This window comes from Ursus americanus, chromosome 9 (genome assembly GCF_024610735.1).
Source record: "Ursus americanus isolate L20-20 chromosome 9, mUrsAme1.1.p, whole genome shotgun sequence".
Taxonomy (NCBI): domain Eukaryota; kingdom Metazoa; phylum Chordata; class Mammalia; order Carnivora; family Ursidae; genus Ursus; species Ursus americanus.
The window spans coordinates 25,973,748-25,999,865 of NC_142135.1; the positions used below are offsets into that span (position 1 = coordinate 25,973,748).

The 26,118-nt window shown below is 37.5% G+C and overlaps 1 long non-coding RNA gene across 1 annotated transcript in view; it reads right to left on the reverse strand.

Moving 5' to 3' along the window:
* Positions 1-26,118, reverse strand: part of LOC148109432 (uncharacterized) — a 191,941-nt gene that overhangs the window by 8,844 nt on the left and 156,979 nt on the right. Inside the window, exon 3 of the long non-coding RNA XR_015725630.1 lies at positions 21,597-21,688. This is a non-coding gene — a long non-coding RNA (uncharacterized LOC148109432). The remainder of the gene's footprint in view (positions 1-21,596; positions 21,689-26,118) is intronic.

Below are 26,118 nucleotides of genomic sequence, written 5' to 3' on the forward strand. Positions count from 1 at the left end.
ACACTTTGCCCACTAAACCTACACATTCGCTCTGTTTTCTAAAAGTCAAAGTTTACTTTTGTATTGTGAATCTACAGCCAAATTTTTATGGTTTTAACTTTTAAGGTTATGGGTAATGTGTGCACCACCACTGCAGTCTCACTATACTGTGTATTTTGCTCTGTATTTTAATGTTACCACTGAGGTTTATATTTTCATATGGTTTCACATTGCTGTTTAGTATAGTTTCAATTCCATTTGAAGAACTCCTGCAAAGTACTTCTTTTAATGCAGATCTAGTAACAAAGTTGCTCCAATTTTGGGAAAAGCACTCATTTCTAAAGACAGTATTGCAGGGTATAGTATTTTTAGTTGGCAGATTTTTTCTTTCATTCATTTAAATATATCATTCCTCTCTGCTGGCTTGCAAGCTTAGTTTTAAGAAATCCACTGATGTGTAGATGAGTTGCTTTTCTCCTTCTCCTTTTGGCAATTGAAGAGGTCTACACCAGAACAGTTTATGTTCAGCCTTTATGCAACTTCTGGGTCTCTTAAGACTAGATGTCTATTTCTATCCTAAGATTTGGGTAGTTTTAAGTTACTTAATAAGACTCCAGCCCCCTCACTTTTCCTTCTGGAATGCTCACAATGCATGTATAATTTAAAGTATTCCATATATCTCTCAGGTCACCTGAAAATAATCAGAAACAAAAAATGTGGAAGATTAACAACAGCCTATCTTTGAATTCATTGTCTGCTTTGCCAAGTCTCTTGCTTACCCTCTCTACTGCATTTTTTAGTTCAGTCACATTCTCGTTTGTCTGGTTCTTTATGGTGTTGAAATTCTCATTTTGTTCTTGTATTGACTTCCTTATTTTGAAAAAATTATCTGCATATTCTTATAGATTGCTGAACTTCTTTGTAATGGCTTAATTTTTAATTATTTGACAAATTGTGGGTTACAATTCGCGGCTGATAAGTGAAAGGCTTTTTTCTTTACTGGCTAATTGTTTCTCATTTTTGTGTTCTGTCCTTTGATTGGTCTCTGTTCATTTGAAGACGGAGTCTCCTCTTCCAGAATTTATAGTATTAGCAAGGCAAACCTTAATGTGGGGCCACAGTGGTACTGGCTAGGGATAAGAACATAAAGGCACACGGTAGTACTGGGTCTAGTGATACAGGTTCCAGATACCAATTGTGTGGTGGCATGGTGACTCAGGTAGCTGGGGTAAGGCTGACAACTGCATGGTCCTTGGCACAGAAAGATGTGAGACTTCAGCAATGGCCACAAAGCTGTTATAATCATTATGGTGTCTTTAGAGCCAGTGGTGAGTGTGCTTATGTAGAGGGATGAGGTCTGGCTGCAGACACCATGTGCAGCATTGGAAACCAGGGGTCTTGCTCTGATAGCCAATGAGACCTGCATTCATAGGTCCTGCAGGACTATAGTAATCAATTATGCAATTCTAAATTGCACAGAAGCATCCCCTTACAGCCATACATATACCCAAGCACAGCAAAGAGGACACAGAAAAAATACCCATCTCCCCAATTTCTTCCTAGAAAGGGCTAATTATATGCTTTCCCCGCTGCTACATAAAGGTCCAATCAGCCTGCATCAATGTGCTGACTGCAAACCTCCCTTTTGGGACACTGACACAACTTGGCACACTGTATTTACTACTGAGATTCACTAACAACAGAGAACATTGGAGACATCCTGGGTAGTCACAACAGTTTGTGAGAAAACTATGAACTCAATCTAGGCTGACTAATGAAATTCATCTTCTCCAAGAGACTATTCTGTGAAGAATGAAAGAGGCGGCTGATTTTTCTAATACATAAAATCAAGGAAAATAGAGGAATATGTTCAAAAGCAGATCTTAATGTAAGAGATAGTTATTTACCTGACAGAGTTCAAAATAATGGTCATAAAGATGCTTACTGAAGTAGGGGAAAGCACTACGAAAAAAGTGCGAATTAAAAAAAATATATATATATATATATTTAATATAATGTAATGAAGTACCAATCAAGTCAGAGGTGAAGGACACAATAACTGAACTGAAAAATTCAACAGTCTAGATCAAGAAGAAAGGATTAGCAAATGTGAAGACAGGCACAAGTCATCCAATCAGACAAGCAAAAAGAGGTAAGAATGAAAAAGAATGACGATAGCTTACGGGACTTAGAGATACCATGAAGTGGACAAATGTAAGCGTCGGAATGGCCAGCAATCCCTGTGCCGTCGGATGAAAGGAGAAGGCAAGGGGGGCTCAATGCTCAGAGGCGAAGACTCTTTGCTCCCGCTTTCATTGGTCAAGATAATCACAAATCCTATATCTGTTTCTCAAACATATAATGTGGGACAAGGGGTCTTACTGAAACTGGGAGGATCTGTTGACAGGAAGGATACGATATGCTGATCTGTGTGTTCTATGAGTTCTGCTAAACACAGCCTCAGGGACAATGTCTACACCTCTTAGATCACAGGGCGACTGTTTGGGCTAGGAAAGTTTCAGGAAGGAACTCCCTGCGGCATTCCAACAGCAGAGTGGTCACGTGCTCACGCAGGCCTTGGCATTCCAAAGGCCTAAGCCCGTCTCCAAAACCTTCCCTGCCGTCAGCGGCCTCTGTGTTACAGTTTAGCAAGCCAGGTATTATGGCTGATTCCATGCTCTACATTAACCCTGACATCTCTCCCTTTTTTTTTTTTTGTTTCTTTAAAGCAGTAGCAAGCAGTTGCTGAGACAGTTGTGCTGTGTAGATATGCTTCACATCTCTGGCTTGGATAGGGCATTTATTCCAATTTTGCAGACTACGATGAGAAGAAAAACAGTAATTTTTATTACAATAGCAACTCCTACGAATCCCCATTTTGTGGAAGAGAACCATGTGGCCGGGTTAAGCCACTGCAGATTGTTAGAAAGAGATTGCCAAGCTTCTGTATGAAGCTTATGATTTTCCACCACGGTCAATGAGGTGAGGATCTGACCTTCAGCTGCTGAACGTCAAAAGTTAAATTATCATGGAATGATCCATGCATTTGTTTCTTTATCTTTTCCCCATCATGTGTAGACTGATTCCAGGGCATGGGAGTGACACAGATGGATCAGTGAGCCCAGTCACATAAGAGGCCTTGCTGACAGCCTGAGGCTTCTTGTTTTTCCCCAAAATATTCAATAGCAGCTTCCATTAGTTGAAGACATCCTAATATTTTTTGATCGATAGTTTGTTGATGTTGAAATTCCCTTGTGCTATTAATAGCCAGCTGGTCCACAAAGGCAGGAGTCTGAACGGAGTGAGAAAGAGAGGCACCTGCCACACTACTGGCAGTAACCAGATAGCCCCTGTGATGCCGGCAGTGAGTAGGCCCAGGAAATGTTTGGGTCCTCTGCTGTTAGATAATGCCTGATTCAGAAGGCTAATAGATTTGGATTCTTCCCAACTTTTTTTTTTTTTAATTTATTTATTTGACAGAGAGAGACAGCCAGCGAGAGAGGGAATACAAGCAGGGGGAGTGGGAGAGGAAGAAGCAGGCTCCCAGTGCTCCCAGCGGAGCAGGGAGACTGATGTGGGGCTCGATCCCAGGATTCTGGGATCACGCCCTGAGCCAAAGGCAGACGCTTAACGACTGAGCCACCCAGGTGCCCCATGGATTCTTCCCAACTTCTGGTAAGATTAACAGGGATAGTGGCATTGTTGAAAATAGGAAAAGGGGCATCCGCCCAAGGAACAGGTTTGGGGGGGGTTTATAATATAGGCCCAATAAAAGGACACGAAGCACCCAGGCAACAGCAGCAGACGGACAAGAATACATAACGTGATAGAGCTCGTGTTAAGCACAGATACCTTAGCCAAGAACATGTTTTCAGGAGCAGAGGGTTTACCAGTCTGGGTCGTCGTCTTGAGGTCTCTCCAGGTCATGAATTTGGCCTCATGGGTACTGGGGAGGTGCACGAAGGGTGGCTGTTTTTCTTTCTTCTAGATTCAGGTGACTCACCTGAGGGACTGGATTCTGGCCGAGTCAGGCCATGGTAATGTTTAATGGTTCTAGCAGGGATCCATGCTGGTCCCCACATTGGTCAGTCCTTAGTGGAAACACTAGCATTACCTCACTGCCATGTTATGAGTTCTACTGGTCTCTGCGAAATGCCCATGTTTGGGTCCTTCCAGAGTACTTGCGCTCGTGTTTTCAGTGGGGAGTGCGGTTTAAAATGTTTTTCTTTGGCAGGAGTTTCAAAATCAGAATTAAAAAGATCTAGAGTAAGAAATGCTTTCTGTAATTGTGCTATAGGACCCCTATCTCCCTCCTTTTTGTTTTTGTATCATGTGTTTAAGGGTAGAAGGTGCTCTGTCAACGATCGTCTGATTATGACTGGTCTCCGAATAGCTTGCTGTAATTTATTGACAAATTCGATCAAGGGTTCTTGGGGGCCCTGCTTAATAGAGGTAAGAAAGCCTTGGGGAGTGCCCTGATCAGGGATCCGTTTCCCAAGTTCGTCTTGCACAAAGAGCATTGTTCAAAGACTCAAGGGTGGGTAAGAAGTTGTTGTCCCACATCTACATATGGACCTTTCCCCTGAAGCGTATTAGCAGCTAAGTGATTTTGAGCAGCGTGGTGTTCACAGAATTCTTCATATTCACTACCCCAGACCAAATACTGAGGGGCCTCAAGTACTGTTTTACATAGATGCTTTGTTTACAAATGAGTATTTTATCACATTTCTGTAAGTCACTGATATCTTAAGAAATGCAGCTTTAGTTAGTTCTGGAAGTTTTTACCCATTTCAGTTTAGTTTTTAAAGATATCGAAAACCTGTATTTGTCCTAAGTCCTTTATATGAATTTTCTTCAAGATGAACCTCATTTTGTAAAAGAATAAGAACAATTATAAATGACACACTCAGTAATGGATAATGATCTGATAATTCTTTATGATCCAACTGACAAGGAAACTCAGTTATTTCTGTGACATATGAAACCTTCATAGCCAGAATATTGAGTGTTGATAACCTTATACCAAAAGGTAACATACCAAACAAGCCTAATTAGTCAACAAGGATTGGTCATGATTTAAATCTTGAGGAAGTTTGTTAAAACCTCAGAAAGGTTTAAAACACATGCCTAAATAGGATTGGGGATGTCAAAGACATGATAAAGGTAAAACATAGAAACTGGTTTTCTGCCGCAGACTAAAGATAAAAAACCTTTGTTTACATTTTCTTATCAAGAGCAGACCAACTATTCAATAAGACTTTGTCTTTTGAACAAAGAGAATTTCAATCTTATACCATTACACCTTTAAAATCCCTTTTAGTCTGTCCTGACCACACCTAAGATCTCCCTTCACAAACCTACAACTTTCTTTTGCATTCAGATTTTGTCCCAAGCCATTTCTGTCCAAATAACCATTCTGATTTAGGACAAAATTACCTTCTTTAACCTTTAACAAGAATTAAATTCCTATTCCTTGTATCTTTCTTACGTATCTCCTACTTTTCTACATACAGAGTTGCTGAATTTTGCACTCTTAGTCTTGATTGGAGACTAAGACTTCTAAGTAGTAACCAATTGTGAACTGTCACACCAGAATTCTTTGGATGGCAAATTTATGAATCATCTTTTTTGCTAACAAATTGCAAGAGAGTTAACATGAGTGTATTTGACCTTTAGTAAATCTCGGTAGAGTAAGTTTCACATTTAATTTTGATAATCTTAAAGACAGGTCTAAATTACACTGATAGACTTAGTTAAAATACCAAATTATGCTCCATCTGGATCCTCTTTTTTAAAAGTCGTTTGCTCCCCATTGTTAATTTTTTTACCTGAGACACTAGTGGGGACATCTAGAGTGGGTGGTGTTAGGTCCAGGGGGTGCTCTTTTTGCTCCTTGATGTAAGGGTAGGAGGAGCCATGGTGCCCAAGGCACTGAGGATGGTCTAGAAGCCAGTTATGCAGGCAGCACCCAAGGTGGTGCAGAAAGAGAAGGGGGAGAGGGGAGACAGAAGAGGCAAAGAGCTGCCAGGAGGCAGAGAAAGAGTTCCCAGTTCTAGAATTCATCAGTTCCAGCAGAGGAGCAGATGCCCTATTCTCTCACCAACAAGGGGGAATAGGCAGCCCATGTCGGGCCAGAGAAGACAGGGAATTTCCCCAGAACAAAGGGAGTTTCAGCAGCTTCTTGGGAATATTCCTTAAAGTCCCTGTCCCCAGGGCGAGTAACCATAGTTGGCTCCAATTATAGCCACTAACCCAGAAAGTGAGGAGTGAGAAGCCCCCACATCTACTAGAAAGAACAGTGAGATAGTCAAAGAGTAGTCCCCATTGTCTGGGATGGCCTGTGTTTCCTCCAGTAACCTGGGTTTACTTGAAGGAGGCCGTAGATAATTATCCAATATGTCAGGAGGGAGTTTACTAGCCAAACACGTTCGGGCAAACTAATTCTGCAAGGCCCTTAGACTGGGGTTCTGGTGTAGAGCAGTGAAGGCCTAGGTAGGAGCAGTGGATACCCTAGGTCCATTTCCCTTTTCCTAATGCAGAGATCTGACTGGTAGAACCCACTGAGGCCATGCAGCATTACAGGAGATCAATCCTTTCCTAAATTTTGCAATCTAAATTGTTTCCAGTGGGTTAAAAGGCACCCCAAGGGAGAGTCCTTGGGAACTGAGAAGGTCCACTACCTAAAAATCCCCGACTCCCGGGTGGTGTCCCACACAGGATATGTCAGAGTGACCTGAAAAAAATCACTATGACCACCACCACTGACATAGGCCCCTGTAGGAGGGAGGCCAGCCCTCCCCTCCACTTCCCCATCGCATTCCAGACTATAATGTGTGCTGTGGTGTATGGACTGCAATACCATGCCTTGAAGGTCACCTTATTTTACCTTTCCTTGAAGAACCCGCCATTTTTAACCCATGGAAAACACTAGAAGTTTTACAAGGGGAAATTATCCAATTTTGTAGCTTAAGTATTTAGTAGAGGACTTGATGGAAAACAGTAAAGATAAAAATCCATCATGGTCTAAGCAGGATTCCAATACATGAAGTCTTTACAGGAAACATTCTTCTGTAAGCATCGCTTTCCAGATATAGCCCCCAGTAAGGATCGACTCAGTGGGGGTCAGAGGAGAGAAAGTGGTGGAATGTCCTAGTCCGGGGGAGGTGGGAGCCCTTCCTCCTTGTTGGGTCTAACTTGAGAAGTTCAAGAGCTAATTTCGGGAGCAAAGGAGTCATAGGTTCCCATTTTTCTTTGAGGTGTCCTCAGTATGTAAAGGGGCCAGGGTGGACCTGACTAGACCCCACATACTAAGGGAAGGAAGGGAAACTTTTTTACCTTGTTTATGGTACTGTTTCAAATTCTTTCCAATTCTCTCCCATACTTCTAAATCTAAAGTCCCTCAGTGAGGGAACCATGGGTTCTGTTCAATAACCTCTAACAAACCCTGAAGTTGGTCCTCTGCTCACCTTAAGGAGCTGTTTCTCATTTATAGTAGCAATGTTAGCCTTTAAGAGTTGTTGTAAAACCTTAATATATTGTCTCTGTTCAAGAGAGAAGCTTTGCCCCGTATCTGTAGTTCTCAGAGAACTTTTAATTCCGTAAAAACACCCAAGCCTGAAACTTCCCCGACTCGGCTTTGAGCCGATGCTGATTTACTGCGTGCAGACTTTTCGTTTTCGGGGGAGTCTGAACGGTGTCTGTTCTAAGATGGTCATGTCGGGGTCACCGCTTGCCGGGAATGGCCAGCACTCCCTGTACAGACAGATGAAAGATTATTCCAAACTTTGCAGCGAAAGAGAGGAGAAGGTAAACGGGTCAATGCTCAGAGGCAAGGACCTTTCTCTCTTCTTTGCTCCCGTTTTCCTTGGTCCTTCAGGATAATCACAAATCCTTTGTTTCTCAAGCACGTGATGCGTGACAAGGGGTCTTACTGAAACTGGGAGGATCTGTTTACCGGAAAGATACGATATGCTAATCTGTGTGTTCCACGAGTTCTGCTTATCATAGCCTAAGGGATAATGCCTACATCTCTTAGATCACGGGCAGCTGGGCTAGGAAAGTTTCTGGAAGGCAACTCCCCGCGGCATTGTGACAGCAGAGTGGTTACGCCGGCCTTGGCATTCCAAAGGCCTATGTCCTCCTCCAAAATCTTCCCTGCCCTCAGTGGCCTCCTTGTTACATTTTAGCAAGCCAGGTATTATGGCTGATTTCATGCTCTACATTAACCCCAGCATATATGCATTATAGGAGTTCCAGAAGAAGATGAGAGAGAAAAAAGGGACAGAAAACTTATTCAAAGAAATAATGGCTAAAAACATTCCTAGTGGAGTAAAGGAATCAACATCAACATTCAGGAAGCTCAAAACAAATGAAATAAGATGAATCCAGAGAGACCCTCACTGAATCAACTTATATATAAAAATTTCAAAAGTTTACTGAACTCTACCTCTGAAACTAATAATATACTATATGTTAATTGAATAAAAAAAATGAGGGAGCATTTCCAGAAAGAAAAAAAAAAAATCAAAAGATTAAGAGAAGCAAAGTATCTTAATGTACCAAGACTAAGGGGACCCCTTTAGCTAATCGGCAGATTTTCCAACAGAAGCTTTGTAGGCCAAGACTGAAATGAGTTATTCTACATGCTGGGGAGGGGGAATCTAATCTATAATACTCAACTGGCAAAAATATCCTTCAGAATTAATGGAGAGTTAAAACATTTTCCAGATGAAAGATGTAGGAGTTCATCACTATCAGACAAGCTTGATGAAAAAAAGAAGAATATAATAAATAACAGGAAAATATATAAAATTATAAAATACACTGGTAAAGCTAAATATATAGTTAAATTCAGCATTCTCTAATGTAATGATGGTGGGTAAATAATTCACAACTTTTCTATGAAGATTAGATGAAAAATATTAAAAATAACTAACTACAACTATAATTTGTTAATGGAAATACAATGTGAAAGGATTTAAGTTGTGATACCAAATATATAAAATGTGGAAGGTGGGAAAACTAGAGCTTTTGTATGTATATGAAGTTAAGGGAGGTAAAATCAGAGGGGAAAAAATTAAATAGATGCTAAAAAGACAATAGGAAAGATCAATGAAACTAAAAGCTGAGTTTTAAAAAGGTAAAACTGACAAATCTTTAATTAGATGTAGCAAGAAAAAAGACTCAAAAGCATAAAGAGAGATTATAACGAATACCACAAAAATACGAGGGATTATAGGAGACTACTATAAAAAATGATACACCAACAAATTGGACAACCTGGAAGAAATCAATAAATTCTAAAAATATGCAATTAACCAAGACTGAATAAAGAAGAATTAGAAAATCTCAACAGATTACTAGTAAGGAGTTTGAATCAATAATCAAAATCCTCCCAACAAAGAAAAGTCCAGAATTATTAGATGGTTTCAATAATGAATTGTACCACACATTTAAAGAACTAAAACCAATTCTTATGAAACTCCTCCAAAAAGTAGAAGAGTGATCAGTTTCAAGCTCACTTTATGAAGCCAGAATTACCTTGATACCAAAGCCAGAAAAGGACACTATAAGAAAAAAATATATATAGACTAATAAACTTGATGAACATAAGTTCAAATATCTTCAAATATTAGCAGATTGAATTGAATACCTTAAAAGGATCATTCATCATGATCTGGTGGGATTTATTCCAAGAGGGATGATTCAGCATATGCAAATCAATAAAGGTGATACACTATTTACAAAATAAAGGATAAAATATATGTGACCATCTCAATAGATGCAGAAAAAGAATTTGACAAAATTCAACAGCATTTCATGATAACATACAACAAACTGGTTATATATGTGAATATAATTAAGGAAATTTATGAGAAGCCCACAACTAACATAATGCTCAAAGGTGCTACACTAAAATTTTTTCCTCCAAAATAAGGAACATGATAAGGATACCCATTCTCCCTACTTTTATTCAGCATATTAATGGAAATCCTAGCCAAAGTAATTAAGCAGGAAATACATCAAAGTTCAAAAGACAGAATAAAAGCTCTTTGCAAATGACATATATAATTTATTCCAATAATTTTGTACAAAACCAATTTCTGTACAATGTACAGAAATCATTTGTCTATATACAATTATCAGGAAGAAAAATTAAGAAAACAATCCCATTTAAAGTAGCATCAAGGGGCACCTGGGTGGCATAGGCAGTTAAGCATCTGCCTTCAGCCCAGGTCATGATCTCAGTGTCTTGGGACTGAGCCCCCCATTGGGCTCCCTGCTCAGCAGAGAGTCTGCTTCTCCCTCTCCCTCACCTCCACTTGTGTTCTCTCTCTCCCAAATAAATCTTTAAAATAAAATAGCATCAAAACAATAAAACACATAGGAAAAATTTAATCAAGGAGGTGAAAAAGCTGTACACTGAAAATAAGACACATAAAGAGAGATATCCTATGTTTTTAGTTGTAAGAATATTTTTTTTTAAAGATTTTATTTATTTATTTGACAGAGATCGAGACAGCCAGCGAGAGAGGGAACACAAGCAGGAGGAGTGGGAGAGGAAGAAGCAGGCTCATAGTGGAGGAGCCTGATGTGGGGCTCGATCCCATAACGCCGGGATCACGCCCTGAGCCGAAGGCAGAAGCTCAACCCCTGTGCCACCCAGGCGCCCCGGAAGAATATTGTTAAAATGTCCATCATACCCAAAGAATGTATACATTCCATGCAATCCCTAATTAAAACTACAATGGTATTTTTCACAGAAAATAGAACAATCCTGAAATTTGTATGAAACTAAAAAAACAGTCAAAACAATTTTGAGAAAGAACAAAGCTAGAGACCTTACATTTCCCGATTTCAAACTGTATTACAAAGCTTTAGTAATAAAAATACGATATTGGGTAAACCAGACACGTGGATCAATAGAACAGAGCTCAGAAGTAAAACCACACATATGGCCAATCAATCTACAGCAAAGAAGCCAAGAATATACAACAGGGAAAGGACAGTCTCTTCAATAAACAGTACTGGGAAGACTAGGTATTCACCTGCGCAAAAATGAAACTGTACTCCCCGCTAACCCTATATGCAAAAATCAACTCAAAATGGATTGAAGGCTTGAACGTAAGCCCTGAAACTGTAAAACTTCTAGAAAAAAACATACAGGGTAAGCTCCTTGACTTTGGTCTTGGAAATAACTGTTTTAGATTTAACACCAAAAGCAAAGACAACAAAAACAAAAACAACTGGACTACATCAAACTAAAAAGCTTTTACTCAGCAAAGGATACCATCAATAAAATGAAAAGGTCAACTTATGCAGTGGGAGAAGTGTTAATCACATATACCTTAAATAAGGCATCAATACCCAAAATATATGAGGAACTCCTACAACTCAACAGCAGTAAACAAAAACAAATGACCCAATTTAAAAATGGGCTTAGGACCTGAATAGACATGTTTCCAAAGAAAACATACAAGTGGCCAAAAGATCCATGAAAAGGTGATCATCACTAATCATCAAGAAAATATCACCTCATACTAGTCAGAATGGCTAGTATCAAAAGAGATACTAAATGCTGATGAAGATGTGAAGAAAAGGGAACCTTTATATACTGTCGCTGGGAATGTAAAATGGTAAAACCACTGCAGTAAACATGATGTAGTTTCCTCAGGAAATTAAAAACAGAACTGCGTATGATCCAGCAATCCCACTTCTGGTGTATATTCAAAGGAAACAAAGCCATTCTCTCAAAGAGATACCTGTACCCTCATTTTTGTTGCAGCATTAATCACAGTAACCAATTTATGGGAACAACTTAAGTGTCCTTCAGTTGATGAATGGATAAAGACAATGTTGTATATAGCCTTAAAAAAAATACTATCATTTGCAACATGTATGAACCTAGACGTCAGTATGCGAAGTGAAATAAGCCAGATTAAAGATATATACTTCATGGTTATCACTCCTATGTGTGAAATAAACAAACAAACCCAGTTGCAGAGAGGGTAAAAGTGATTGCCAGGGATTGGAGGTGGAGGAAATGGGGAAAGTCTGGTAGAAGAGTGTAAGCTTTCGGTTATAAGACGAATACGGTCTAAATTTCTATTGTATAACATGGTGTGTTTATAGTTGATAGCAAATTTCAGTTATACAATACAGTGTTAATTGAAATTTGCTAAGGAATTAGAACGTAAATATTCTCACCAACAAAGAGAAGAAACATGAGGTCATGGATGTGTTACTTAACTGGAGGAATCTTTTCCACAATGTATGCACGCATAAGTCATCACGTTGTACACTTTAAATCTCACAGCTTTGTCAATTACACCTGAATAAAGCTGGACAAAATATCATTCTGAATCTTTTCAGGGAATTCATGGATCTTTATTTCTTAGGGTTGGTTACTAGAAATATATTGTGTTCCTTTGGTGATGTCATGTTTTCCTGCTTTTTTGTTTCTTGTAGCCTTCTATTTGTGTATATGCTTTCAAAGGAGCATTCACCTTTTCCATCCTTTCTATGCAGTGGTCCTTGGTTTTTGTGCTCCACTGGGTTGCTGCAACTTCTTCATTGTCCTCTAAAGTTTTCCCAGAGTTATTTTCATCTGTGGGTAGTTGTTAAATCACTGTTTTGTGGGGTGCCAGTGTTGCAATCTCCTGCTGGACTAAGTTGTAGTCACTATTCAAAAACTAACGAATACTTTTGAAGACAGATTAAAGTGGTGTCTGTAGATGGAAAGGAAATAAAAGCTTTTAAAGGATTGATCTCTTTTATGATTAAGATAAAATTAAGGCCTCTTTAAGAAACCCTTTGGAAAAAAAACAAGCTGAAAACAGCATAGTAATAGTAGGCTATAAAATACTTAAAAAACAAAAACTACTCAACTGAGGGGGAAAAGAAAATAACATGAATTTAGTTGAATCAATACCTTGAGAATTTATCCTGGTTACCTGGTAATTAGGTGGTAAAGTTGATCTTGACTGGATAGAAACAAACTGCCCAATGTAATAGCTTTAGGGCTTTTGCTTTTGTTCTGAACTACAGGTAAAATGAAGACTGAAGGGTTTGTGCTTTAAAGATTATGAATATTCTATGTAAGTCAACTCTCCACAGATTTATTAAAAAACAGGAAAAAGTGAGTTCTGAAGCAGATTTAATTAAAACTCAGCTAGTCATTAAACAAGTGATAAAGCCCCCACGCCAAAGGTCTAAGATAGTTTATTTTCTTAAAATACTTTAACATTAATCAACGTAAGTCACTTTTTATATAGGTCAAAAAATTGTTGTATAATAGTTTTTAAAGTATGAAGTTGCCAATATTCTATTGTATTGACCTACAAAAGTGGCAATTTTATATTTTAACCTAATAGATGAAATAATGGATTTTATGTTTTACCAGATTATCTTCCTCCTATCCATTAGAAAAAAAAAATTATCATCTGGCAGCATAATTCATTAAGCTACCACTAACATAAACTGCAGAAATATACCCAAGTCAGAATAAAACATACTTTAAAGGCTGTGCTCCTCCCCATTTTTCACAGTTGATGTCGTCCAGAACAGAACATTTATCTCAAAAGAAGACTCTGATATTTGTCATTTGCTTTGGGCCACATTGGCTAATCTCTGTCTCTGCGTCTCTCCTGCTGTCTCGCTCTCTCGTTCTTTCCCTCAACGGCTGACTTGTTAAATGCAGGAAACTACAACTGATTTTATATAGGTGTAATATTACATTGTATGTGTAAATTCCAAAAGCTCTAAACAATTATTTATTTAACATGTTTTTTTGTTAATATTATGGGTCGTAACACACACATTAGGAATTAATGAAGACCATTTATAACTATATTTATGACATAGTTTTAAAACCTATTTTTAAATAGTTGTAATACAGCACAGATTTCTAGAATAGAAACTTCTGCCTCCACTTGCTCATGTAACAAATTGTGAATGATATGTTTTCTCAATATATAATAGGGTAAAGCTTCAAATGTCAGAGGCTAATATCAAAAAGAACATGGCCTTATCTTTCATATACTTTCATATTAAAATTTTGCATTAAATGAAGCCAAAGAATGTTATTCTAGATCACAAAATTATATTTTCCTTGTCTGACAACCAATGATATTTTCTTCAATACACATTTCAAATTCTTTTTCAGTATCCATGCTAACTATGCATGGGTAGTAGAAGTAAATGTAATTTTCCTGGATTTTCATTTAGCCATTTCAAGTCTAAATTTTCAGACTTGAAGATGTCAGAAATCCAGCAATACCAAGGGAGCTAGACTAAAAACTAATAATAGTGAAATTTTTAATAAAGTAACTAACTTCTCTCTAGCCAAAGGACCAGAAAAGGAAAGCTTTTAGAAAATAACCACTTTTACTCCAAACTCCTCCCACCCAATGCCAGCAAAGGCTAAAGGGGGAGCCAAGGTTGCCACACTTGCTAAGGTATAAAATGGCATTGCATATCCCCTACCCCGGTGGGTTCAAAGAAGTACGAGTAGAGACTGAGGACTTTTATCTCTGCTGGGCTGTAACAAGCCTTATTCCCCTCACAGAAATGTTAATAAAGACCATATAGAGGGCCTGGACCTCTACCCCCATGCAGCAGAAGACAACCCTTCTCTTCTCCAGCAGTGTTGTCAGAAAAGGCCTGGTTCAGACACAGGAGTTTGACCACCATGTAACAGTAATGAGCTTCTTATTCCCATGTGTTAGTGGAAGCCACATGGGGAACCTGCACTTCCCCAGCCCCCTGGTAGTATTGAAGTGGTGCACCCCCTTCTCTTGCCAGAGTACTGTCTTAGATCCAAAGTCTCATATATGCAAAATATCCAGCTATCAAAATTTGCTTGTCATATCAAGAAATAAGATTTCAAACTGAAAGAAAAAGACAAATACCAACACTAAAATGACTTGAGAGGTTAAAATGCTCTGACAAGGAATTTAAAGCAGCCATAATAAAAATGTTTCAACAATAATTACAAATATGCTTGAAAAAAAATAAAAATAGTCTCTTCAGAGAAACAGAAGGTCTCAGTAAAGATGGAAGATAAAAACCAAATGGAAAGGTTAGAAATGAAAAATACAATACCTGAATAAAAACTTGAGTGGATGGGCACAGAAGCATGAAGGGGGCAGAGGAAAGAATTCGTGTACTGTAAAACAGGACAACAGAAATAAACTTGGGGCGCCTGGGTGGCTCAGTCGTTAAGCACCTGCCTTCAGCTCAGGGCATGATCCCGGCGTTCTGGGATCGAGCCCCACATCAGGCTCCTCCACTGGGAGCCTACTTCTTACTCTCCCACTCCCCTTGCTTGTGTTCCCTCTCTTGCTGGCTGTCTCTATCTCTGTCAAATAAATAAAATCTTAAAAAAAAAAAAAAAAGAAAAACTAAACAACTAAACAACAGCAAGAAAATCGTTGAAAAAACTTAAAGCTTCAGAAATCTGAAAGACTATTTAAAAATTCGAACATTCATGTCATTAGCATCCCAGGAGAGAACACAGATGACAGAGCTAAAAATAAATAAATTTAAAAAATAACATAAAAGTATTCAAATAAATAATAGCTGGAATTTTTTGTATTTGTCGAACTATAGAAATGTAGAAATTCAAAAATTAGAGCAAACTCCAAGCAAAATCCACAGTAAGACACATCATAATCAAACTTCTGAAAATTAAAGAAAAAGGAAAAACAGTGTGAGAGAAATTTCGCCTACAGGGAAAAGCAATTTTAATGACATCAGATTTCTCATCAGAAACCATAGAGGCCAGAAAACAGTGACAGAATATTTTTCAAGTGCTAAAAGAAAAGATCTGTCATGTCATATCCTTCAGAAATGAAGATGAAAAAAGACATTTTCAGATGAAGGAAAACTAAGAGAATTGGTCTTCACCTGACTATCTCTAAAAGAATAGCAAAGGGAATATCTGTAAAAAGAAAGGAAACCCTAAAAACAAATAAATTTCAGACATCAGGAAGTACAAAGGTGGAAAGGTTGAAAGCTTTCTTTCTTTCACTGAAATAAACATGTCAGAGAAAAAGAGAATGTAGCTATCCTAAAGGCTGTCTTTCAAAATTCGAACAGTTTTTCTCTAGATATTATATTTGCATGGTTTTATTGCTGGTTTTCTGTTTTAAATCTTATTTTCAATTTTCTTGCAGATTTTTTTCAAGGAATATATTTTGTTTTTAAAATCAGGCAAAAGAGTAACGCTCTTTTCATTTTGAAAAACAAAAGAAAAATCCTATATAATAGTGAACAACATTATTACATCTGATTCAAATACTGACACCTTTGTGAATATTTTATACCATTCCATCACAGTATTGATTTTTGAGAAGCAAAGGAGACAGAGAGCAAATAAAAAAGGAAAATTAAGACATGATTACACTGCAAACAACATATATTGGATCCTTGTGCTATCAAACAATTCATGTACACGATGTCCTAAAAGGGGCACATGTATTTGTTATAGAAACAGTTTTGCCCTCAGCGACAAGTATATATATATACACAAAATTGTTTTGGGATTTAGGTGCAAAAATCTAAAGACTTTTTATAATGACACTGTAACGGGGCAGAATCAATGAAATAAAACATAATACAAAAAATAGTTGGATTTATAGAATAAGAGATTTGTATTTTGCCTACCTACAAAGTAAATATCTATGCTGATTTGCCCAATTGATTTGCAGGTTTGGGAGTATATATTTTTGTTGTTGTTATGCTATGTTTCATAGTAGAAAACTTAACTATTTGCAATAAAAGAGTCATCGATTTAAAACAAAATTTTGCTATTATACCGTCTATATGCTTTGGGGAAATGTATTATATCTTAAAGTTTCTCTAATTCAATATCATGATCATAAGACCTAATTTTCAGGGTTGAGGTGAACATCAGAATATATGTACTAAAATACTCAGTTTTAAAAAAATATTCACTTTCATGTTCATACTAAGAAAAACCATAAATTCCAAAAATGTAATTCTGGTGAACTTGGAGTGACATTTTTTAGAAATTGCAATAAGAAACACAGAACCTGGATTTGCCGAGGTCACAGAAAACTTCATATTTATAATCTTATTCCAAGCACACCAAAAATACCTGATAAAGTTTCACATAATCACTGAGTAAATATATATTAAAAAAAATAAAAGTGACACTATGACTTAGCACAATTCAAATTATGATAGAATACGCCTTTTTACTTAAGACAAACACTATAAAAAATACAAAATATAATGGGCAGACCTATTAATGGTTAAGGGAAAAAAAAACATATTTGCTTGTGGTAAGTTTAGTTATCTAACATGAGTTTCTATGAAAATACTCTTTGCAGTCATTATAAATATACATTTTATATCATTCAAATTTATTAAAGTGTATATGAAAACAAAATTTCAAAGAGCTAGTACTTAGGAACATTATCTCCCACTGCTACTTACAGAGTTGAATCCAAATAGTAAAACTGAAATTCAAGCCATATTTTATATGCAACTGAGAATTTTATGCATTAGAACTTAGTTATTTTATTTTATTATTATTATTTTTTAAAGATTTTATTTATTTATTTGACAGAGACAGAGACAGCCAGCGAGAGAGGGAACACAAGCAGGGGGAGTGGGAGAGGAAGAAGCAGGCTCATAGCGGAGAAGCCTGATGTGGGGCTCGATCCCATAACGCCGGGATCACACCCTGAGCCAAAGGCAGACGCCTAACCGCTGTGCCACCCAGGCGCTCCAGAACTTAGTTATTTTAGACTAAATCAGACATCTGGGTTATATTTTGGCTCCAAAACTTACTAGTTGTGTTACCTTGCTCAATATCTCTAAGATTCTGTTTTCTCATTTGTATAATGTGATTGCTAATATTAGCTTTTCTAAGTATTGCCTGAGTACTGAATGAGCTACCTGGGCACTTAGCCTTCAATAGTGTATCTGTATTATCATCAATATCATTTTAATTATAGTTAGACATAATTTTCAATCAGATAAGTAAAACTACTTTGACAACTTCTCACTCTTTGAAACACCACTGGCCTTTTTAATAAAAAGTACATTGTTCCTTCAGTAATATCACAGACTATGTTACTCATTGTTATTATTATTGACATTGATACTCTAAACTTTTTCACAGATCTAAAATCTATTTTATGCCATCTGTAATCACAAAAGTTTCATAAAATTTTCTGGCTTATTTATTTTGTTTATATTGTGCTCATATGTCCACTAGTCCCAAACTAATCTTAATACATTTGGCAATAAAGCTTGACCAGAAGTGATGTCAGGCTTTACAAATTTTTTATTTATCCCACATACGTGTGATGATTTTGGTCCCTATGTAACCAGTAATTGATAATTGAATGATAGGAGTGTTATATTTAAATGATTTATACATTCACTATCTTTCAAAAACTTCAAAACTCATTTGACTTCAAGGTTTCAGAAAACGGATTATAGACTTGTTTTAATTTATATATTTAACATTTGAATAGTAAATGAAATACAATAGTCAAACTATGCACAATAAATCTAATATAACCAAGCAGCTTTGAGAGAATGAAACAATTATCTAAAATGATAACCCATTTTACATAGAAATGAAAAGTTTTAGCACCAAGTTAATTTAGCTCAAAAATAAACAGGAATGCTTTGGAATAATCACTTCTAAAATGATATTATCAGTCAAGAAAATATATTTAATTCATACACATGTAAAGCAGCTATATCTTGATAAATATTTTTGTCATTTATGCTCTAATAGAAATATCATTTGGAGGCAAAGGGCTTGGTAATGGGGTTATTTGTATGTAATTTCATTGAACTGTTCTAAACCTTATTTCCTTTTCTATAAATAGGGAATATTAAAATCCTAATGCCTTCCTTTTCATCAGTAGGCAGCGTGTTTGTGTTCATATGTGTAAATGTACTTGGTAAAATTCTTTAATAGCACTGATATTATAATATTCACTACAGAATGTTTTGTATGACTGTTACACATTCAGTTTATCACCATGTATAGAGAGTGGAAATTTATAAAAATTTTAAAAATTTGAGGGGTGCCTGGGTGACTCCGTCAGTTGAGCATGTGACTCTCTGTTTCAGCCCAGGTCATGATCCCAGGATCATGGGATTGAGCCCGACGTCACGCTCCACGATCAGTGCGGAGTCGGCTTGAGATGCTCTCTCCCTCTGCCCCTCCTGCTCATGTTCTTTCTGTCTCCCTCCTCTCAAATAAATAAATCTTTAATTTTTTTAATTTGATAACCTGATTAAACATCTAGCTTATATATATATTTTTAGGTGATAAGCAATTGTTATTACCGCTGCCGTTTTAGATTAAATAAGACCTTTGTGTTTTCAGAATCTGGTGTGGTGCCATGTGTATCTAATTTGTGATAAGCTTCTACATCATACAATGAACAGAGCCACTCAAACTTCAAAGTACCTATTGGCAAAGATCTAGTGACAGAGGCGTTTGTATGAAAGTACATGAAAATGTAAGAATATACAGTACATAATGAAGTAAGAAGAAATGTATTTGAAGTGTGGGAAAGAAAAATGAAAGAAAATAAACACTGACGTTAAACTAGAAGAATGTACTGAGGAAATAATTAAAGGCAGATACCTCAGGGCAAAGAGGTCTGATTTTGTATTTCTTTCAGAAGTTATTCTGGATTTTACTTTCTAATGAGTATTTCTAGAACACATTCAACAGTGCTTGCTGATATTCTAATTGTATGTTGAATTAGATTGATTTCTCTACATTCACATTAATATGCATAACTGACTTCTGCTTTCCTTTTAATCAGAAAATTTGATTTTTTAAAAAAACTTATTTTCTCCTCTTTCCATAGTTATGGTATTCTCCTCCAAAACCCTCAGTCCAAATCTGTTTGTGGGCAAAACAGTGTTATGATAGTAGTTAATTCAATCCTGCGATTTAAGAAGCAGTTTATACTGCTTAGTGCCTACATTGCATTCAAGTAGAAGTGATCTCTTCCTTAATCCTACAATGTATTTTAAACATATATTGTATTCCAATTTCTATAATAAATTCTGACAAAGATCCAGTATTTTATTTTAGGAAAGTCATATGTAAGTAGGTATTTTTACCATTTTTTGACAGTAATTTTTTAACCTATACATTTATATTATTATACCCAGAAATTTGTTCATATGAACTTTCATCACACTATTGCATTTAACAACCTACAGCTTCTTTTCCCTCAATAGCCACTTTCTACCCTACCAATTTTATCTCAGAGGAGTGCATTTTATAATTTTAAGGATGTATGTGTGTATATATAATGGCTAACTATAACTCTTAGGATCACACATTAACCAACCTCAAAAGAGTTCAAGAAGTTTGTTTTGTTTTGTTTTTGGGGGGGGAGTTCAAGAAGTTTATTTTTTTCCTTAGTTCAACAAAAATAATGAATCTTTTCTGAATTAATAAAATGAAGCAAAAGAAGGATTAGAAAGAAAAATCATCCACTTTCACTACCCAGAATAAGAAATTGCATTCAGCCAGTTTTTAAAGCACTTTTTATATAAATCATATTCACATATCCTTGAAACGCTTACTCCTGCTTTTCACGAACATTGTTCTGTAGTTATTAATACTAGTTATGAATGGTGGTGAAGAATTACATTTCATAGTCTTACTGAATAATATGTTGGAATAAATTGTGTTCTGTGAAGCATAAAAGCTACTTGTTTTTATAGCACACTGACTGAAAAAGAGAATTTTAGTCTTATCAGTTCAAGACCACAGAGATGTAAGGTTTATCAAAATTAGGTAGCTATTAAATCTGCTTCCTGACAAGATGTGGTGGAGGTGGATAAACTAATTATATCTATATTAGCTCTAGATCCTAAGTGAGGACTGTGTGTGAGACAAGTTTATGAAAGGTCCTGAGTATTTACAAAATTAAAATCTATTGAGACTGTCATTAACACAGCAATTGTGTTCACTGGGTCTCCTGGGAAACAGACCCTGAGATGGAGTTAGGAGTGTAAAATGTCTGTTGAGGCAAAGATCATGATGCAGACATGATAAACTCTCAACAATCTAAAGGGAGCTTCAGTGCAAAGATTGCCGGTTAGAGGAGTCCTGCATTAGCAAAATGTCCAGACTCTAGTATATCTAACGGGCTAAGTGATTGGCTGATCTGTCCAGCAACTGGTGAGATCTTCACCAGCACACCTCCATGTTTAGCAAAATCCTTTCCTTGTAACCTGTTTTGACAGCAACTACTCTAATTTTCTGAATGGAAATTTATGAGGGTAGGTACTGGGATAAACTCTTAACACTCACCACTGCAGGGAAGCCTGGGCTGTCACTGGTACTTCTAACCACACCCGCCCCTTCACTAACCATTCTAAATTTCCTTTTCCCTGAGGCAGTCATTCATGCTGGTGTCAGTGGCTTACCTGGTGATGTAATTCAAATCCCCATTCCTAAGGGGTCTGGGCTCCTGGAAATTATTCTCTTGTCACACTGGAGTTTCTGTACTTATACCTGGTATTCACATTTGGGAAAGAAAAATAACAATAGGTTCCCAGGGAATTGCTTGAGTTCCACATACCCTCTTTCTTACCTTATTGTTTAACAGCAAGTAAACAATTGCTCCTCCTGCTGATCAAGGTCAATATTCCTACTTATATGGGGACTCCTCTTGTCTCTAGGTATCTAGAAGAAACAAAACAAAATGCCCAGTTGACACCCATATCTTATAACCCCATGGATCTCTGTATGCTGCTCGGCTAGAGAAGGTTCCATTTTGGAAGTAAGAACACTAACCTTGTAATTTCAGAGGTGTGAGGATGGGAAGCCTTCCAGTGGGTCATGGAAAGTAACTGGGGCACTCATTCTTCCATATCTTGGTCTCAGGCACATGCATCTTCCTATTGAGGACACAAGGCCTTACAGAGTTCTGTATTCAGTGTGTACACCTCATCTTGGAGGATACTGCCTCTAAGAAGGCATTGCAGCAGCTGCACATGTGCTAAGCCATCCATGGCTTTTTCACGTCAGTTGCTTCTGGATGGTACCATATGTAGTAAAACCAATGGATTCCATGGTCACGGGCCTACCCCTATGGTTCATTTGCTATAAAGTGGGCTCCCTGTCCAGATCCTAGGTTGAATCCTATGCTTTTGGATCACGTATATATAAGTTTCTGGATAGTATTACTGGGTAGGCTCTGCAGGTCAAGCCCCTTTGGCTGCCATTTTGACATGAAGAGCTCTTGGCTTCTGGTATTTGTTTACACCGAACAAACATTGCTTTGGGGCCCCATTATCCCCATTGATATCAATGAGCCAAACTCCTTAACAGCCTTTCCTGTCATGAGCCCTGGCCCGCAGAGGAAAGCCACTATGGAACTTCTTAGGGTCCCTCTAATCAGTATCTACCTGGTAGACTCTGTGAACAGTGTGTTATCTGCATCTTATATCACATGAACCTCTGGTGATTCTTTTGGCCTTACAAAATATATCCAGCTCAGCATGTCCAATTTGCTGAGCCTTGTAATCTCTTTCTCTACCATTTGTGATGGCAATTCTGGCATTTCAATTTCACTCAAAATAAGCCACACTTTCCCCAGGTTTCCAGAAGCCACTCTATTAGAGAGTTTAGTCATGCTCTAAGATACTTGTCAGGATGTTAAGCTCTGTGTCTCAGGTATGTGAGCTCATGTGAAATCTCTCCCTTATCTAGTACTATGTTCCAGCCCTCTTGATTAAGCACCTTCAAAAACTAGTTTCAATTTCTGTTAACGTGAGCTAATTCTTAAAGCTCCTCTGAGGTACACAGCTACCTTCTTAATCAGATCTAGGTGTTGCTGTTTGAATTATACTGGCACTTTGTTATTCATCCAATGGCCAGAAAGGTGGCAAGGCAAGTCCTAATGGGCCTTCTACTAACTTTTGGGGGAGAGGCTTCTGGAGTGTCCCCTGAACTGTGATGTTTTCTTAAGCTCAGGAGAATGCTATCTTTTAAGAAGGAGGTCAATTCTTCAGACTTTGAGGTTTCAGAAGGATCTGGGGAGCCCAAATCCTAAGGGACATGCACTAGATTCCCTATCTGATGCTTTAGAGTCAGTTTTTCAAAAAAAATCTTGATACAGCAGTCTTGCCTCAGTTGAGCATTTAATTGGTTTGTCTGCTCGTCTATGGGAATTAATAATGGCTACTTTGTAAACTGTCAATGAGTCTTTATTGTTAGTTTTCCATTCTTTAAATATTTTCCTCTGCTTTCCATTATCACTCCATTAGACATCCACACTATTAATAACTTGTCAATTTCATTGTCTTAGCATGCATGATTTCCCTTGAATTTTTCAAAATGCTAAAACACTGCAATGACCAGGGCATTACCCTTTACCAAAATATTCTCTCAAGTTGCTAAGTCACTACCAGCGAGAATTAAAGCAATTGAGGCATCACTTTGTGCTAAGGATTACCCGTGTCTCACAAACTCCCTGTAATGTGGATTTTGTTGTCAGTAGTGATTAAGTGATGCAGTCCCCAAATCCCACTTCTGGGACTGCTGTGTTATATCCTCCAAAAAGTAAATGCTGACACAATTATAAATGGAAGAGGTCTACTGCAGGATTATGCCTATGAAGACAAAGGGAGGATAAAGCAGGATTGGTTAGGGAGAACCTAAGATTATGATACAAATGAGTTCTGGCCAACCCAATGGAGAGCTTTAAACCAAAGATTAACTGGTAAAGAAGCTGCATGGCAGAGAGAAAAGTTCTAGTTTTCCTGATCTGCTTAATCATTGTCTGGCATTGCCAGGGAAGAGTATCATTTCAGATAGAAAGCCACACAAGAAAGTGGGTATATGTTACCCCTTTTGAGAAGTTTCTTGGTTTTGTAGTTGAAAGCAATCATAGAAGGTCAACAGGGACATCAGGGGGTGGCCCCTGAAATCATTAATAGTTGGAGGCTGTCAACTAACTGTAGTTCTTTAAGCTAACTAGCAAGTATTTCCTTGATAGGATGTCTGCGATGAGCTCAACTTCTCAGCTGATGCATCTATGGTCATGAACAAATTGGCTGAAACCAGTCAACTGCATTGCACATATAAAACAACCAAGTTATTTGGTATATACTTTACATTTTTGTTGAATGCTATGGCATTTGCAATCCAGGTTAACAAAATTCATTAGAAAGTATAATTTTAATATTATGACTGTATTTTACACCTTTTTATAAATAAATCACAAAGCACAACACAATATGTGTGTTAATGCACACAGCACAAGGAGACACCTGGGGTTGTTGACTACATAAGGCAAAAACAGCAAAACTGGTCCTATATATTTCAACATGCTTTTTCTAGTATCCTGGAAGCACTTTTGTATGTTTAGAGCAATGATTCTATTTAAAATTTTTTCCCAGATCTTCTATCAGCTTGAGACTGATTATAAACTTGAAATAACTCATATGTTAAATTTAGCATCACTTGCAAGCTATAACTGAAAGCAAGCATTGACTTTAATAATTTTAATGAATTTTAGCAAGCAATTTTCCAGTTTTTTAGCAATAGAGTGTTAGGATTGAATAGTTAAATGGAATTACTGTCTTCAGTGAGGTTTCATTCTAAGTCCTGTAAGAAAGGTACTGACGGCTATGAGGCTTCACTCAGAGAACTTAGGTGTTCGGGCAGATGAGAAAAGTTTGATAGAAGAGGTGAGATTTCGGAAAAGATAAGGTATATTAGATTTCAATAGAAATACTGGCATGTCTCACTTCATTGAGCTTTGTAGATATTGCATTTTTTTTTACAAATTGAAGGTTTGTGGCAACCCTACATGGAGCAAGTCTATGGACAACATTTTTTCTAGTGGTTTTTCCTCACTTTCTGTCCATCACATTTTAATTCTTGCAATATTTCAAACTTTTTCATAATTCTATTAGTTGTGATGACAATTGACCAGTGATGTTACTGTTGTGATTATTTTAGGGTACCATCAACCATGCCCGTATAAGATTGTGAAATTAATAAATGTGTGTGCTCTGACCCCTCCACTGACCTGCCATTTCCCTCTTTCTCCTCAGGCCTCTCTATTCCCTGAGACACAACAATATTGAAATTAGGCCAATTAATAACCCTATAATGGGCTCTAAGTGTTCAAGTACTAGGAAGAGTTGCATGTCTCTCACTTTTTTTTTTTTAAGATTTTATTTATTTGTTAGCATGAGCAGAGGGGAGGGGCAGAGGAAGAAGCAGTCTCCCCGCTGAGATTCCCCCCCACCCCCACCCCAGGGCTCTATCCCAGGACCCTGGGATCATGACCTGAGGAAAATGCACCAACTGAGCCACCCAGGTGCCCCTCACTCACTTAAAACAAAAGCCAGAATGATTAAGTTTGGTGAAGAAGGCAGATCAAAAGCTGAGACAGGCTCAAAGGTAGGCCTCCTGCCCGTGTGCCAAGTTGCAAAGGAAAAGCTCTTGAAGGAAATTAAAAGTGCTACTCTAGTGAATACACAAATGATGAGAAAGCTGAACAATTATTGCTAGAATAAAGTTATAGTGGTGTGAATAGAAGATTAAACTAGCCACAACATCCCTTAAGCCATAGCAAGGCCTTAACTCTCCTCAGTTCTACGAAGGCTGAGAGAGGTGAGGAAACCACAGAAGTTTGGTTCACGAGGCTTAAGAAAAGACGCTGTCTTGGGCCCCTGGGTGGCTCAGTCAATTAAGCATCTGCCTTTGGCTCAGGTCATGATCCCAGAGTCCTGGGATCAAGCCCCACATTGGGCTCCCTGTTTGGCAGGGAGCCTGCTTCTTCCTCTCCCTCTGCCTGCTATTCCCCCTTACTCATGCTTTCTCTTTCTTTGTCATACAAATAAATAAAATCTTTAAAGAAAAAGAAAGAAGCTGTCTCCATAACATAAAAGTGGAAGGTGCTACAGCAAGTTATGGAAGATCTAGTTAAGATAATTAATGAAGGTGGCTAAGCTAAACAACAGACTTTTCAATGTATATGAAACCACCTTATGCTGAAAAATGATGTCATCTAGGACTTTGGCTAGAGAGAAGTGAATGCCTGGCTTCAAAGGACAGGCTGACTCTCTCATTAGGGGCTAAATAGCTGGTGACTCTAA